We start from the raw sequence: 11,107 nt of genomic DNA on the forward strand, positions 1-11,107 counted from the left end.
GATCAGTTGCAGCATCCCTAGTGCCATGGGCCACATGACAAAAGAAAGCTCAACTCCAGTATAGTCTGATGAAGCATGGAAAGATTACTATTGCCCTATATCTATGTGCACATATTAAGAAGGAAGTTACATTGAGATTGTATTTGGTAATGCCAACTAAGAATAGGACACAGACTTACACCTTGATGCCAATTAGGTTTGTTCCAATGTAAGACTCATTGAGCCCAAGGGGCCTCACTCCCAAAGAAGTATGGAAAAGATTGAAATACTTATTGTGGAGGACATCAAATGATGGCCAGGCTGACAATACAATTTATGTTGCTGTCATTTGCAGTGTTAGCATGTTGTTGTTGTTGTTGTTTAGTAGTAGTGTCCCCCTGGACCAGAGCACTCTTCGTGACCCCCTGGACCAGAGCATGCCAGGCACTTCTGTCCTCCACTGCCTCCCGCAGTTTGGTCAAACTCATGCTGGTAGCTTCGAGAACACCATCCAGCCATCTCATCCTCTGCCATCCCCTTCTCCTTGTGCCCTCCATCTTTCCAAACATCAGGGTCTTTTCCAGGGAGTCTTCTCTTCTCATGAGGTGGCCAAAGTATTGGAGCCTCAGCTTCAGGATCTGTCCTTCCAGTGAGCACTCAGGGCTGATTTCCTTCAGAATGGATAGGTTTGATCTTCTTGCAGTCCATGGGACCATTATGGCGCAGTCCAGCACCATAATTCAAAAGCAAGTGTTAGCATACTAGATGATAGATAGATGATAGATAGATAGATAGATGATAGATAGATAGATGATAGATAGATAGATAGATAGATAGATATAGATGATAGATAGATGATAGATAGATAGATAGATAGATAGATAGATAGATGATAGATAGATAGATAGATAGATAGATAGATAGATAGATAGATAAAATATTCTTTCCACTGGATAAATTTGGAGAAATGTTCTCCCCCTCCCCAGTTTCTCTGACCACAAGATGGAGAATGGCAAAGGGTCATGTGCTCAGAGCTGTAAGTGAAATATACAGGAAATGTGAGAGTCAGTAGATAACTGTTTTCTGACCTGATCATTAGACCTGAAGGTGCAAATCAAGACAGCTTATATCAGAATCAAATAAACAGATCAAATTCCTAAATGAATCTATTTGGGTTAGATGCAGCGCATAATACATTCCAGGCTACCGCCATGACCTACATGCATGCCAAATTTGCTGTGTGAACCTTCTGGGAGAAAGAAGGCTGTGGCATGAAGACTTTTCCTGCAATCACCCACACCCACAAGAGGATTTGGACATCCTGCCTTTGAAGTAGAAGCCTGGTATATTAATTATAAGATTTCACGATGTCCACAGCCATATATGCATGGTACTTGTCAATGATAACCCAAGATACCAGCTCCAGCTTGCTGTTCCAAACTGCTATAGCGAGAAGAAATTTCCTAAGACATCCATGGAAATGTTCTTGTGGTCTTCTTCATTTCACACCTTTGTGTGAATCTCCAAGCTGCTGCCAGCCAGAAGCTCAAGATGTAGCCCAGTCAGATACCCACGAGGCAGGAGACCATAGTAGCCAATCACTCCAAACTAAATCTGTCCCAGATGAACTGATGTGGATCCAAAGAGGGATGGTCAAATCAGTCTATCTCCAGATGGATATCACTGTTGTATGTGTTTACTCACAAATTTGTTCTGTTTCATTTCTGTGTAAATTGGTGAATAAGAAAAAAAAATCAGTATAAATGTATTTTGCTCAAAATATGCATTTCTACAAAATGTATTTGGATACTATTTTCCCCACACGGGAACTGTACAAGTCAGCAGAGATGCTGTAGTGGGTGATTCTTGAGTCTGGATAATGGGTCTATTGCGTTTTGGATGGGGCCACACTCCTGTTGAAGGAGCAGGTTCATAGAGGTAGGGTGTGCTACTACTGGATCCATCTCTGTCACTAGTGCCCCAAGTGACCTCAGTGGTTAGGATTGCGTTTCCCCAGCTTTGGTCCATGTGCTGGTGACCTCCAGATTGGATTACTGCCATATATAGAGTGAGAATGACCTGGAAGCTGCAGCTAGTGCAAAAGTGCAGTGGCTCGACTGCTCTTTGGGGAAGAATATCACCATCATATTATGCCAGAAAGAATGGCATTGGCTGCCCATCAGCTAACTGCCTAATTCCAAGCTGCTGGTACAGGTGAACAAAGCCATATATAGCTCAGGACCAGGAAACTTAAAACAGTGTATTACATATACTCAACTGATTGCTGAGTTCTGCTGGAGAAGACATCTTTCTTTGGTCCCTATTACAGGTCCCAAACTGTGTCCCAAATTCAATTCTGTTTCTGGAAACAGGTGAATGCCCACTCTCCTCCAAAAGATGGTGAGTTGCATTGAGATACTGGCTCAAGATCTCAGTATTTGGCATGGGGAAGGGATTATTAGTACATTTAGTACAACAAGAATTAGTACATTTAGTACAATGAGAATTTGTCAGCCTATGGCTGAAAACTATGGCCAGAAAAGCCTCCTCGATTGGACTGCCATCATCCCTCTTATATCATCTGGGTTACGACATTGCCATTGAATCCCTGAGGCAAAGGCTTTGGGACATCTCACATAGCAACCTGTGACCCCAATCATATGTAATTTGTATCCCTGTTGCAGCTGGAATCCAATACAGGTACGACTTTCAGGTATCCTCATACCTTACAAATTTGTCTGTACCTACCTATTGGCATTTATTTACCAAAGCCAGACTAAATGTATTTCCCTCAGAAGTTCTCAGTGGCATCCCCCATCAGAATTGGCTTTGTTTATGTTCCCAGGACGTCGATTGTATGAAGCATATCCTACTGCATTTTGGGCAATATGAGCAAGCAAGGGATCAACTGATCAAACCCTTACTGGCAAATTTGCCATGAAAATCTGAAGCCTCCCATATTAAATATCTTTTGGAAGATAATGTCAAATGATATTCCACTGGCCTTGGCAAAGTTTCTTTCAGGGGTTATAATAAATAAAGATCATTATGCCCTAGATAAAACAAAATGACTGCCTTGGTTTCTTCCATTTGTCTGTCTGGTCATTTTAACTGTATCTAGTTTTGAAATTGTTTTATGTTTTATGGGTCTTTGGACCGCAATAAAATATTGATTGATTGATATCATCTTTATAAGGAGGTACATTCTGCACGATGCCAGAATTGGGCCTTTAGTGTGGTGGCACCTACCCTCTAAAACTCCCCCTCTTTATATATTACGCAGATACAGGATATTCTTTTCGGTGTATGCCTCTTTCAACAAACCTTCTAAGTGCAGCATTTTTTGAAAAAGCAGAAGATCCCAGTTGGTATTATCTGAAACTCTGTAATCTGCACATTAGTCTAGGAGCTGCAGGATCAGATCAGTTCCCACCAGAGATCACAAGGATTGAATTCTTCAAGGACTTCTTGAAGGGGGCAATTTTCCATGCAAAATGAGCACTATAGCTTTGCACATTTAAGAAATGCAATAATATTCCTTTCTCCACATGCATTTTTTTTTAATGATGCAAAGGTGGTAATGATTAGAGGAAGAGGGGGGAAGTTGGTACCCTCTCAGGAATCTGCTGCCTTTATTCACAGCTTCACTGTGTTTCATTGTTGGTACAGCCCTGCATGTAGGGACTTGTACTCCCACAATTAAAGCCCAACCCAATGCCTGGGAAGTAGGGCAGGCTTGCCATATACGGATGCTGTAAGTTTGCATGGGCCTCTGTGGATGCTGTCTGGGCTGGAGGCTCATATACGATGGCTAGTGGGATCTGCTTAAGGGGGAGACATAGCGCGTTCCCGTCAGAATCATCATAGAGTGGACCCTCTGGATATAAACTTAATTCGTTCTGGAGGTCTGTTCACACCTGGAAATTATGTAAATAGAGGCACGCTTCTGTGCACGTGCATGGCGCAATTGAGCGCTTCTGTGCATGTGCGCATGGCAAAACCCAGAAGTATACACTTCCGGGTTTTCTGTGGCCGTAACCCAAAGATTCTGTATCCAGAGGGATACAGAAGTAGATGTGCAACTGTACTTTTTCATTCATTCATAAACTTTATTGCGTTAGCCAAAGGCCATGGCATCGTTCACAGGGGGAACAAAAGTAAAAACAGCAATAACCATTAAAACATTTAAAAAAAAAATTAGAACTACCGGTGCAACAAACCACGGACACGTCTCCTAGAGATTATTTGTTGCATAAACTAGACTAGCAGGGAAATCTCAGATAAAATATGCCAGCTTAAATGTCCAAATCCCCTTTGCAGTTGACCGCTATTTCATCTAGCTCTTTTCTCCTGATCTTCTTAGCTGCCAACGCGTATTATGCTACTTTATAAGTTACAAAGGACTGTACTTCTTTTGCCTGGTACGCTCAGGGCAGGGCAAAGGCAGGAGGTAGCAGGCGTGCCAACACTAGGGGGCTAAGGGGTCTTTGGTCCCCTCAATACCTGTAGGAAAGGGGCCAGGGCCCCTGAATGTTTGAGGCCTCCTCCCAATGGCTGGACATTGGCCTCCTACAGTCTCACATATGACACACGAAGTTCCAAGGTGCACTGTGCTCATCAACAGAGCCATGCTGGAGGTCTGGATCTTCAGCTGAGATCTTCACCCACTGAGGAGCACAGCACACCAGTGCTGCTGTATGGTGTCACACATGTTTGATTTCATTCATGTGTGACATCATGCAACACGCGACGGGCCCCCTCATGTTGGGTGCAACTTGGTGCCTCTGGGAGGTAGCATAGCAGCTGAGTTTGTTTATGTTTGTTTATTTAGCAAGAATTATATACTTGATTGAAACAAAGCCTCCAAGTAGTTTACCAGAAATATTAAATTTATCAATAAAAACTATCAAAACTATTAAAATCCAGAACCAGCAGGACCAGGCTTTTCAGAAAGACTGGGGGAAAATTATGCTATATTTGAAAGACAACTGTAAACTATTAACATCGGCAGTAGGGTTATAAGAAGGATAAAATTATCATTCATTACTAATTGTATTTAAGTAATTCTATAAGGAAACAATTTAATAGGAATAAGAAATATAGGAAAAGGCAGTATATAGAGATTAGATTTGAAAACCATCATTCGGGGAGGAGGGAAGTCACATGCTCATGGAGCCAATTGTTTTGTTTTTGCAAAGTATGATGTTATGTAAGAAAATATCTGTAAAAACCAATAAAAATATTTTTAAAAAATATTTTTTAAAAACCCAATCTAAATCAGCAGTAAACTAAAAAGGGATTAAAGCATGTCAACATCTATGTATCTGGATGGGCTTATCTAAGCAAAAAATGTTTTCATACAGTTTGGAAAGGTATAAATACAAATATAATACATTGGAATAAATTGAGACTCCCCATCATCTAAAATGATGATTGTAACTCAATTCCTTTTTTGTTTGTTGTTTGTTTCAGATGCTGCCAGTTTGGATACCAATAGCTCATCTGAACAAATGGCATTAAAACAATTAATAAGTTTATATTTCAATTGGGCTGATCACGTATTTAAAAAATCTTTATTATACCCAGGGCTTTTTTTCAGCTGGAACTTTCCAGAGCTCAGTTCTGGCACCTCTCGTTGCCATTATAAGAAGAGAACAAGCATTTATGGAGAGTTCTGGTACATCATTTTCTAGAAAAAATAGCACTGATTATACTTCCACCAATCAGCCGGCAGTTGGGGCATTCCAAACTTAAGTAGCTATTATGAAGGGAGCCAATAAGAGAACCCATTGGTCAAAACTGGTGGATAAAGAAATCCATATTGTTCCTAAAGGGGTATTAACATTAATAATAATAAAAAAGCTTTGATCACTGAGTTGGCTTACTAATTCCTATACATACAAATCATTTAGAATATGGAAAAAATGGACATTTTATCATGCTTGGTGAACATGTAAAAAAGCCAAAAAATATTGGATACAAATACATGCATTGATATGGAGAATTTTGAAGACTAACTATCAACTGAAGCCAGAATTCTTCCTGCTGGAACTTATAGATAACCAGTTAGAAGAGGACTATGGAACTTTGCTTCAATATTTGATTATGACGGCGAGACTTTTAGATGCACAAAGATGGAAGGGCTCATCACTACCAACAATGGAAGAATGGCTATTGAAATTAACAGATTCAGCTGAGATGGTAAAACTGACATGTTTAATGAGAGAAAAGTCATTGTTAACATTTATTAAAGAGTAGAAACCTCCCATAGACTTTTTGCATGTAAAAGAAAACGAAATAATGACATTTGGATCTGAGGATGGAAGATAATGTTTGTTTATAAGAAGTGGCTTTTTAGGGTGTTATACTGGAGTGGTTGAAATGAATATTGTTTGTATACAGTGGTCAGACGAAGAAACAAAAGTTGTGGTTCGAGGACCCGACCCCGGTGAAGTGAAATGAAGACACATGGACACGTGATATAAGGTTAATGGGCTAGAAAAGGCCACAACTTTATTGGTTACAGCAATTGAAAAGGTATTGGCTTAGGCATTGGATCGAAACAAGTGGGTTCTTCACCAGTAGGTGGAGCCTGTTGATGCTAATCCAACTATAGGCTCACCCCTGCTGTCACCGAGGGTCGTGCCATGGCCTCCCGCCAAGCAGGCATCGGACGGAATACACGACCGCCAGATTCCTTTAACGGAATACCCCTAAAAATTGAAGGCATAGGCGATGGCCACACCTAGCACTTCCACACAGCGCAACACATTATTCCAATGCCTAACCTACCCACCAATACCGCAAAAGTTGTGACGATTGCTACGAGGTAGGCGAAAAAACCAAAAAGCCTAGTGCCAAATGGAAAAACTCCTACCAGGCCCCCCAGCCAACAAGGGCAACCAACCTAAGGTCCATAGCAAGGCCAAAAAACCTGAGCCCTAACTAAAGGGAGTGGAGGGTGGGTGACTCGCGAGGGGCGAAAGAAGGAAGAATGAGGCCGGGGAAGGCTGGCGCTGCAGCAAAATGCTGCTGAACACGCCCCCTCCGTGGCCCCTGGTTGGATGGCCACCGAGGGGGCATGAGCGCCAGCCAGGTGAGCGGGGCAGCAGGGGGCCACGCCCCCTGCTAGCCGGGGCTCGGGCTCCGACCACAACCCCTCCCCTCCCTTTCAGGGAGGAGAGTCTTTCTTTCATTTCTGAATTTTATTTCTCTCTCTCTCTCTCTCTCTCTCTTTCTATTTACCTGCTTTTAATTCACTCTTTTTTCTATGTTCGTATTGCATTTAGATTAATGTTTTAGTTTTAGATTTTTTTTAAAAAAAACTATTTAATATTAAGCTGATAAAATATACAATATTTGAGAGGGCCTGGCCCACCCATAGTTACTGGGCATTGCCATTCAAATGATCTTGTGATCTATTGTGTGGTACAGGGCCCCAATATTTTATTCAAGTTGGCACTCCTGCCTCTGGCCATACAAACAGAGCTCTATATGATGCATGATCCCCCCCAATGTCTCAGATACTTCTCTCCCCTGCCTCTTACTGTCAAATTAAGAGTCAATTGACAGCCTTATCAGATTGTTTGCGGAAGAGGGAGGGATGCCTTATCCTTCACTTCAGGAAACAAAATATATTGGCCCAGTCCTGAGCTTAGATTGATAAACAGTGTGTCCATGACATAATTGTTGCAATAATAATAATAATAATAATAATAATAATAATAATAATAATGTATGTTTGCTCAACAATCTGGCTACCTACAGGGGTTGCCCCACAAATAACTCACTGGAAGGAAAGATCGTGAAGCTGAGGCTCCAATACTTTGGCCACCTTATGAGAAGAGAAGACTCCCTGGAAAAGACCCTGATGTTGGGAAAGATGGAGGGCACAAGGAGAAGGGGACGACGGAGGACGAGATGGTTGGACAGTGCTCTCGAAACTACGAACATGAGTTTGACCAAACTGCGGGAGGCAGTGGAAGACAGGAGTGCCTGGTTTGCTCTAGTCCACAGGGTCACGAAGAGTCGGACATGACTAAATGACAACAACAACAACAGTAGTTCAACCAAGAGGTTACTAGAGCATAGCCAACAGAAGTTAGGCTGCCCCTGTCCAGATAAACTCTAATCTGACGGAAAGCACACTGTGCTACAGAGGCTACTTGAGCCTCAAGTGACAGGAATGGTTCCAGAAGTACCCATAGATATGTTCCTGCTCCTACAGAGAGAGTGTCTCCCCACCCAGAGCAAACCACATCTTACCCACCCAGTCTAGGGAGCCACCTTGGGACTTGTGCCCCTTCTTAGCATCCCTTTTGAAAAAGCGCCCTGATGTTTTGCCTGACCTTGGCATCCCTCACCATCAGAAATGCTGTACGTCTCTTGCAGTCCAACATGTGCAGGCATGATCAGAAAGGAGTCTCTTCATTTTAAGGCTTGATGTTATCAAGGCAACACAATTCCTCCTATCATGTTCAGTCCTGTATTATTAAATGGTGGGTTGGCCACTACGCTGGCCTAGATTGAATGAAAACGCTTGAGTTCACAAGGGAAAGAGACGGAGCAGGTGGAAGCCTCATTCCTGCCCATCTTGCTCGGCATCAGCCACCTTGGGTGTGGCTTCCTGGATGGCACCACAAGTTTTGGCCAGCTCCGTAGCTATACAGGAGAAGGCTTCAGGATATAGAGTGATGAAAAGAGCTCCTTTGGTGCTTAGGGATTCTACAGAAGGTTCATTATGCCATTTCTCGGTGTCTCTTTCTCTGGGTGGGGAACCATTTTCAGCCTGAGGACTTCATTCCCTTCTGGATAACCTTCTGAGGGCCTTATGCCAGTGGTGGGCGGGGGCAGAGGCAGAGAAATGAATGCAGGGTTAACCTTTGTGCAGTAGGCTAGTTTCTAGAAACTCACACGCCCTTCTCTACTGCCTTGGCATGCAAAAGGCAGTATCAGAGTACAAGGCCACATCTCAGACAGGGAAAAACAGTGACTGAAGCAAGGGCCAGTGAGAAGTGTGGCCTGGGGAGAGTATGAGGGCCAAATAGAGTTACATTAGACACACATTTGGGCACATTCCCCACCCTTGTATGCTCTCTCACTCTCTCCCCCGGCCAAACAGATTGGAATATTTCAATAGCGGGGGGAAATAGATGAAAATTGAGGAAAGGAAAAGCTAAACTGATAGACTTCTTTGTCCAGAGGGTGTGTGGCTGGGGAGAGGGTGTGGTCTGTGCAGAGTCCCAAGGGCTGCAAAGAGTGCCCTGGAGGGACACATTTGGTCTGAGGTCCTCCCCCCCCAAAAAATACATGTTTAAATATGCCCTCGTCAGCTGCATACCCAATACAACCTTACTGCTCGCACTGCCCTGAATTTGCTGATTTGAATTTTTTTTTTAAAAAAATATTTTTTATTACATTTTCAGATACAAAGTCAGAGATATAAACATAGAAAAGAAGAAAAGAAACAAAGAAAGAAAAAAGAAAAAGAAAAATCCAACTTTCAGAACTATTTTTACATATCCAACTGGGCTTCCCCACATCTCCCGAACCCTGCGTTCTTTACAATAAAAATATCAGCAAATTATTACCTTGTTTCATACCTTACTGTATCTTTCCAATATTATATTTCTGGATTCAAAGTACTTTTTCTCAATTACTTATACCTTAAAATAAACATAATAACATTACTTTAAGTTTCCACCTTGTCTTACTTATAGCTTAATTTCCGGTTCACCAAATCTAGTTGCTGAAGCTGAAATTTCCAAATCATGTAAATTCTTAACATTCATACAACTTATAGTGTTTTTGTAAATACTCCTTAAATTTTTTCCAGTCCTCTTCCATTGATTCTTCTTCCAAATCTCAGATTCTGCCCGTCATTTCAGCAAGTTCCATATAGTCCATCAATTGCGTCTGCCACTCTTCCAGTGTGGGAAGATCTTGTATCTTCCAATATTTTGCGATGAGTATTCTTGCTGCTGTAGTTGCATACATAAAAAAAGTTCTATCCTTCTTTGACACCTTCTGGCCGACAATGCCCAGGAGGAAGGCCTCTGGTTTCTTGGGAAAGGTGTACTTAAACACCTTTTTTAGTGCTGATTTGAATTTTTTGAGGAAACTTAAACAAATGCTTAAGAACTTGAGAGTCTGTCTGGAGTAGTGTTCAAATCCAGGGTTCAAATCCCCACTCAACCATGAGGCTCACTGGGTGCCTTTTGCTTATGGAGATCAGCATCTTCATCACTTTCTGTTTCCTGGCGGCGAGTTGCCCTGCTCTTTGGTCATGCATGCTGGGAAGTTGGGGGAACATTCTCCTATATGAGTAGTCTTCAACCTTTTCAGACCCAGGAGCCGCCTTTAACCCCTCATATAATTGTACTGTTGTTGCGGCCCAACTTGGATCAGGCTGCAAGCCATAATGGGTCCCAACCCACCCTCTGAAGAACAATGCCCTAGATGGAGCCTTATTTGGATTGCAGAGAAACAGTCACAGAGAAAGTTTTGTTTCTTAAACACCCAATTTTGCGTTAACTGGTTTTTTGGGGAAACTGCTCATTTTGAGCCTACCCTTATTTTTTGTATTTCTAAGATCTCGATTCCATGGGCATGTTGATATCCTCCCTCTTGTGTATGGGTAGTGCTGTCTTGGCTACAAAATCTTCCTTGATGGATGTTGGGTCCATTATGTAATTGGCAGTGCTGTTTTGGCAACATAAACAACAGCACCTACCCCCTGAAGATTGATGTTAAAGGGAATGATAGCTGCCTTGGTGGAAGGGTCCAGATAATGCCACAAAGCATTCAGATGAGATGCAAAATCTTGCTTGAAGAATGTTTGACGACTTCAGATACTCACCACATAATGAAGAGGAAAAGGTTGCGTGTCCTCACATGGTTCTAAGGGCTGTAAAAAAGTATGGGAGCATATTTGTGAGTACTAAAGAGCCCTAGTAGAGAAGGCAAGACTTCAGAACTAAGTGGACTGTGATCTTCCAGATGTTGTGGGATCCAATTCCTATCATCATCAGCCAACATAGCCAAAGGCCAGGGATGTTGGGATCTGGTAGTCTTAGAACATTTGGAGGGTCGTGTGTGCCTCATCTCTGGTTTAGGGTTGTTGTATATG

General features: G+C 42.3%; 1 long non-coding RNA gene across 1 annotated transcript; it reads right to left on the bottom strand.

The window, feature by feature from the left end:
* Window positions 1-1,290: 1,290 nt before the first annotated feature.
* On the bottom strand, window positions 1,291-4,625 carry LOC310698577. The gene is made up of 2 exons (XR_014521614.1): window positions 4,483-4,625; window positions 1,291-1,703 (listed from the first exon to the last, which is right to left on the bottom strand). It is a non-coding gene; the product is annotated as an uncharacterized lncRNA (long non-coding RNA).
* Between the last annotated feature and the right edge of the window lie 6,482 nt (window positions 4,626-11,107).

This window comes from Podarcis liolepis (assembly GCF_965112155.1).
Source record: "Podarcis liolepis genome assembly, chromosome: 2".
NCBI classification, from domain to species: domain Eukaryota; kingdom Metazoa; phylum Chordata; class Lepidosauria; order Squamata; family Lacertidae; genus Podarcis; species Podarcis liolepis.